Source organism: Tachypleus tridentatus, chromosome 6, assembly GCF_004210375.1.
Source record: "Tachypleus tridentatus isolate NWPU-2018 chromosome 6, ASM421037v1, whole genome shotgun sequence".
NCBI lineage: Eukaryota > Metazoa > Arthropoda > Merostomata > Xiphosura > Limulidae > Tachypleus > Tachypleus tridentatus.
Window position 1 is genome coordinate 10,760,282 of NC_134830.1, and position 7,374 is coordinate 10,767,655.

The window sequence follows — 7,374 nt, forward strand, 5'->3', positions numbered from 1 at the left end:
AGAAAGCCAAAATTTTCATCTTTATTTATTATGTTACTTTTGTTCTTTATACACAGAGTTATTAATTTCACTGCAAGTACAAGCAGTGTTTCTACAGGAAAAATAATGACCAGTTTGAGTAAATTTGTAATGGCTTTTGTCTCATAATTAGAAAGTTAGAAAAACTGTGATAGTTGTGGGATATTATCTGCTTTTTGCGTGTTATAAAGTTGTGTTCTTTGATGTATTAGTTAACTAAATAAAAATAATTTAGGGTAATATTATTGTTAGTATAATAAAAGACACAGTTAAGTGTCATTGACAGTCAATAGAAAGAAAATATATTTGGGTGAGCACTTTATTTTTCATGTTTATTCTTTATTTATTTAATGTATTTAAGATATTTCTAAAATCGTGCAAATGAAATTTGAGATTTTTAAGATGAAGAAAAGTTGTTTTTAATTTTAACATGAAAATCACTTTACACTGGGAATACTTAAAATAGACTAGGTATACCCATGATACTAGGTATATTCGTGATACTAGGTATACCCATGATACTAGGTATATTCATGGATATATCTTTTTTAGGGTATCAAAAAATATTTTGGTAAAATTGGGATATTTTGTATATAAAAACTTGCAATCTGTAGAGAGAGTTAAAGAGCTTTAAAAATTAATTATAGTCAGAGTAGCTTGACTTTTATTTTTTTGCAGTAATTAAAAGCTGGAAGACAAAATCATATTTCTTATCTTACTTTTATCCTTTCTATTCAGAGAACAGATTGACAAGCACTATTGTTCAGAAGTTTTTTATTTTTCTTATGTGGGTATCTGATGTAAAAACAGAAAACTTAAATATATGAAATTACTGTAAATCATCCATCTTTTACAGTTAAACCCAGTTGATTAATTATTCTGATAATGGTTAAGTGAGCAACATCTTGTTTTTATATTTGTCTCGAGAGTAAGTTGTTTTAGGGATAAGGCTAATTGTTTTGAAAGCAGTTACTCATTATTAATATATTTTTGTATTTTTGTGGTATAAACTAGTCAGTTAATTAACTCTCAACACAGGCTTAGTCAGTTTGACCAACCCCATGACTTCTTTGTATTTGTTTAAAATTGTGATAGATTGAATACTTCCAATGTTCAAAATAGTGTGTATATCTTCACAAATGTGGCAGTTTTTCAGTTAACATTATCTTTCACATACAAAAAAATCATTTAAAATATAATATTTTTAATAAACTGAAACAATGAGTATTTGTTTTTAATAACTGATTTGTAAAATGATTTTAATGTTAAGGTTAAAAATACTTTTTCATGTGTCAAAAATATCAGATCTACTCTCTCTAGTTTCTGAAGCCTCCCAAATACATTTCAAATGTTTTTTTTTCAGTAAAACTTCATGTTTTATCTATAATTGTGTCTACCCTGTTCAGAATCAGGATCAGTTAATCTGACTGACCTTGTAACCAACAAAATAAAATATAAGTTATCTTTTCTTTCTTTACTGAGTTACTTCAGAGTATAACGTGAAGCCACCTTCACTTATACTAAATAGCTTTAAGTTTGTAACAGTATTCATCTGTTTTGTTACCCCCCTTTGATTGCTATAACTACTGTTTGTGCCAATTTAAATTGTACATCACTTGGGGAACATGCAGCTTAGCTCTAACTACTGTCTGTGTCATTTTAAATTGTACATGCAGGGAACATGCAGCTTATGATATGCTATCGACGTACATTACCCACAAGCTACTACAAATTGATTGTGTACATGTTTTGTGAAACATTTTTACTATGTTATTATTTATTTTACCTAATCTTAACCAACCTAAGAATGTCTCTATTTTTTCATTTTAGCTATTCTTTTAATTACAAATAAACTTGCAATAAAGAACTTTCCAAATCTTTTTTTTTTATCTTGCTGTTGATTGTCAGAGACACTCAATTCTACTTTTCTTTTATACTAATAGTCATAATGCACTAAATAATTTTTACTAAATTAAATAATGCACCTACTAGCATAGACTAATAGCACACAGAATAGGCAATTTCTCCTAACGCTCTCAATTTTGTTTGGTTTTCTAGCTGTGCAACAAGTTGTGATAAATTCATCCAAGCTACTCATTAATTTTGTCAAAGAAATGATGTCTATACTCTGAGTAAAATTGACAATTTTCTGTCCAGAACACAAGTTATACAGTATGTCATTTAATATATGAAAACTTCAGCTTTCTATTGGTTATAGGTAATATGTAATTAGATATGAGAAAGAATCAATAACAAATTCTAAAAGGGAGGATGTGGTAGGGGTTTTTGATTTTATCTTTGATAGTTCTGTAGCCAAACAAAATTGAAGGTCACAGAAATTATGGTTTGTCTGAAGAACAATGGTTTTATAGTGGGTATTCACATTTACTTATATTTTATGGATGGGCTGTGGATAAAACATGTATACTATTAAAATATGTATTATTAACTAAGATTTTATGTGACACCAATTGGTATAATGTGAACAAAAAATAGTTTGATAAAATTCTGAATATCAGATACTAAAACTTTATGTTGTGAGGTAAATAGTACCTAGGGTGAGAGGGTTAAAAGTATAACATGTTAAAGAGTAGTAAATATAATTTATAGAAACTGTTCCTTGTGTTTAAGCTGTGACATTTTGTGTTCTTTCAGTTACAAGCATATTTCAGGGATATTGTTCTGGGGGAAAACCAGACTGCTGTAGAAACTACCAAAGACTCGGTCAAAGACCCAGATATTCAAGTTGACAACCAAACAACCAAAGTTGGCATTAACAATAACAACAAAGCCACAACAGATGAAGCCTTACCTCTGAGGCACCAGGTGAGGTCAGAGATGGTGATTTAATTTCTTAAATGTAAAAATGTTTTTATGATGCATTCTGTATTTTAAACATTCCACATTTTTGCTTAGGTACAAATATTTTTTTACATATTATAAAACTAAGGTTTAGGCTTTATAATATGTAATTATATCTTAAAGGGGGGGGAGTGCACATGTACAAATAATTACCTTGACATTGCTTTATAACATAGAGGTCATCTTGAAGTATTCTCCCACTGCAGTCCTATATCACAAAATTGGTCTGTGTAGTTGGACTACCTCAGTCAGAATCTGATGTGACAAGCTTAAATCTTTCCATCAATGTTGGTTGAATTTGAATAACTGGATTTATAACTGATCAGTGTATTTGCATTTCTTGTATCTAAATATTTTATGGCTCTGTGCTAAATAGTATCCTGAACTGTGACTATATTTAAAAGATTTCAACACTTCCTGTGCATGACTACCAAGAAGAGTTAACTGTTTAACTTTCAAAGATTTTTGTGTTAAACTGCATAACAAATTTACATGTTACACTAATATATTGTATTTGTTCAACAACTCCTGTAGGACCTAAAGTATTCTTTTGGCTTCTAATCCCTAGACGTGTTTAGTTGACAAAGCTGCCACTTTCTTCTTTTCTTTTCTTTACCCATATACTTTTTAAATACTATTGAGTTTTGAAGTACAGTTATGTGACCCTGTCATGAAACAATACAAAGCTAAAATTATATCTAAATGTCTTGAAAGTGCCCACTTTTTTAATTGGATGTGTCACACCTAACTTTAGACAATGGGTAACATCATCAGTTTGTACTTCAAAGGAGAAGTACTTTAAATTCACCTGCACACCAACACCTGTCTTTTTACCTGTTATTGTTGGTGCACTATCTTTTACTAAAGAAACAATTGTAGCCAAGTGATGCCCAAGGTTAGTGAGGCACTTCATTAGATGACCAACAGTGGTCTTAACTTTTCCATCCTCAGTGGCTACATTTGTTAAGAACTTTGTAACAGCTGCACCAAACTTCACATACCTTATACATTCTGATAAATGTTTGTTTATTGAAGAAACTGTGGTCTCATCTATCATTATTGCATGTTCCTTGGACTGAAGGATTTCTGTAAGTGACACGTGAATAACTCTACTTATACATGCCTATATATCATTTATTGTTGTGTATTTTAAAATCTTATATGTGCATACTAAAGTTTTCTTCATTGCCCAGTTAAGCTATCTATAAATTTTTAAAGCAATCATTAATTCTTTAGTAAATTTAAATTATTTGCTTCTATAATGTAGTTTTGTAGTTCGTTGGCAATTAATATTTTTTCTACTAAGTCTTTTATTTGATAATATGGCATTAAGAATATGGGTTACTAAAAGTTTGGAATATTTAGTTTACAAAAGGAAAAAAGATATACTTGTTAAATCTCATTGAATACAGCTGTCAAAAACAAGAAAGAAAAAAAAGATAGAAGCCATTTCAGACATTAGAACTGCAAAACCTTCCCTTATTACGTCCACAAAAGGAGGAAAGCCCTCACAATCAACGTTCCAAGCATTTGATTATAGTGAAACTGACATGGTTGTTTTTAAAGGTTAGTGGTTGATACTTTGGCATTCTTTTAAAAAATGTCAAGTGGACAAAACAAGTAGACAGAAAGAAAACCTATAAGTTGTTCAAATTAAAATAAATACAACTTCAAATTTACTTTTAATATTATCTAAATCATTAAAAACTTTATATTATTGCAATTTTAAACATAAGAAAACTTACATATGAAACATTAATATGATAAAAGGAATATAAAACTTTTTTTATTATTATTATGTAGGTCAGAGCATTTCTAAGAGAAACAGGAAAGAGTTTAACCCCGATGATAAAAACTTTGATCACAAGGTAAACTATATAATACACAACTTTACATTAATGATTATTGTTGATAGTTTTTAATGGTTGCATACTATTTTATTGAACTGTTATTTTTTGAATTTATGTCAGTAAGTTTGGTATCAAATTGTAGATTATATTTCATGTTTTAGTATTATATGTTAATTATAGTTTTTTAATTTAAAAGTAAATATTGAAATAACACATCTATATATAAATATTTGTGTGTCACATGGTATGTTGAATGGAATGTGGGTTCAAATTATGTTTGCTATGTTCAAATATAAAGTTTTTAATTTAGTGTAACTTAGGAACTCAAATTAACAATGCTTACAAGATAGAATAAATAAATAGACCCCCTGTCTTTTGTATAAGTGAGATATTGTTCATCTTCTAAAACACATACAGTGGCTCCACCCATCCCTTTTCATTTTTAAAACTCTTTCTTCTGTACATCCACTTCTGTCTGTGACATGTAAAAAACCAATCTAAAGCTTAGAATATCCCTTAGTGGCTTTCTCAGTCATTTTGAAATATCATGACATCAACTTGTTCTTTCCATTCGAGATATCAAACTGGTAAGTTGAGTCTTCAGTTGGTTCAAAAGTTAATGTTTTTTAAGACCCCAAATTCAGCTTAGTTACTACATTTGATTAATTATAATTGAATTCTGTGGTTTTGGTATAGTAATTTCAAATGTACAAAATCAAATATTTGTTTTGTTTCATATCTTTCACATATAAAACCTGATAGGCTTAGCAAACTTTGGCAAACAACAAACAAGAACAAAATTCATAACCAAAATAGATAACGGTTTCCTATACTCCTTTAATTACTCTTCTATGTTTTAAGAAAAGTAAGTGAAATTTAAGAAGTTAGTGGTAAATAGTAATAATATATACAAACATACAATGTGTTATAAATGATACATGACTGTCCTTAACACTAAAACAGCCAAAACAGGTTGCTTTGTAAAGACCATTTTTATATTATTGGATACAGTAACGAGAAGAGGTTATAGAAATTACAGAAATAATTTTTTTGATATTTTGGAAGCAAAGAATAGTTTTAATCCTGGCATGAAAAATGACTTTGAGTTCAGATTAGCAATGAAACAGATTCTATTTTCACAAACAAATCTTTAGTAAAAATATTCCATTAAAAAAATCTGAGTGTTTGGACACAAAAGGCTTGCAGTCTTTACTAAGTCTGCCAAATTTTCTGAAGGTACACATATTGCATTAAAAGTTCTGGTATATCTACTTAACTCTCATATATTATACTGCAGCTGTCTCAAGGGGGTTATGACAACATTTTGTTGAGTATAATTTTCACTGAAACCTTTTTACCTTTTAGAGGGTTAATCAGCATGGAAGGAGAAGGAGAGAAGGGAGAAGTGTAACATATCAGAAAGGTGGGTCTTCACAAGGGAGTTCCAGTAATTGTCAGTGGCCCAGGAGATAGCAACATGAAAATGAAGGCTGTGTATCAAGCTGTTTTTTTATTTTTTATTTTATCAATGTTTTTCATTTGCAGAGTTGAAAAAAAACATGTAAAAGGTGTATGTTATTACATGCTTGTTACAGTAAATTGTTTTTCAGAAATACTACTATTGAAGATTTCAAAGCTCTTTGGTATTCAAATTATACAACTACACTGCTTGAGAGTTTATAGACAGAACAGAACAACATTGATGAAACTTTGTAGAATGGAGAGCACAACTGCCTGTTGTGGAGACACAAGGTTAGAGAAAGACGTTTCAAAAGTCTTTTGTCTTCAGGTCACCAAGACTTGTGAAACACAAAATTCAGCCATTGCAGAGCACACCACATCAACTGGACACAGAATAAATTGGGAAAAACTAGAATCATTGACATAGACAAATTCTGAAAGGCAAGAAAAATCAAAGACACTATAAAAGACCAACAACACCTACACACACACTGACCTGAAGATGAAAGGCAGAAGACTTTTGAAGCATTGTCCTCTACACTTGTGTCTCTGCAACAAGCATTTGCCATCCATTCTACGAGTTTCATCATGAACATTCTGCCTAAGCAATCCATCAAAGAATGCAGAACAAAATTAATTTATTTTCAAAGTGGATACAGTTAAAAGGTTTTTTTTTTATAATTTCTCGGTTGTCAAACATAAAATATATAGCCATAAAACAGTGAAAATTAAAAGTACTTCTGATGATTAATAAAGGTTTGCTTAGTGATCAACCTGTCGTTTCTAGAATCAATGGAGCAGAAAAGGGCTTTTATTCATAACATAGATATATAATCCTTACATTACCTTGAACATAAGCAGAAGACTTGATGTCATGATAGCATGTTGCATTACACAGAGCTACAAATAAGAGTTAGGTCCTGATCATTGTCCAGAGAACTTTTAATTATGTTTATCTTTGTGAGTTACATTAAGTAAATATTACACAATATTGATTGTAAAATAATTTTGTCAGAATTTTTTTAAATAGAGCTCTAATTACTTTCTTTATACTTAAACTTTGAAATTTGTTATGCAGATATGCACTCAATGCCCAAAGGGTAATCTTTACATAAAGCTATGTTTACCTTAAAAATTCAAAATGATTTTTAAAATTACTGGTTTTTTTTTCAAATTACTTTTT

At 29.7% G+C, this 7,374-nt stretch overlaps 1 pseudogene across 1 annotated transcript in view; it reads left to right on the plus strand.

Annotated features, from left to right (window-relative positions):
* The window catches only part of LOC143251926 (exosome complex component 10-like), a 69,427-nt pseudogene extending 63,079 nt beyond the window's left edge, over window positions 1-6,348 (plus strand). The window contains exons 18-21 of the transcript XR_013028712.1: window positions 2,674-2,844; window positions 4,293-4,446; window positions 4,684-4,748; window positions 6,096-6,348. The product of XR_013028712.1 is annotated as an exosome complex component 10-like (transcript). The remainder of the gene's footprint in view (window positions 1-2,673; window positions 2,845-4,292; window positions 4,447-4,683; window positions 4,749-6,095) is intronic.
* Window positions 6,349-7,374: the final 1,026 nt, after the last annotated feature.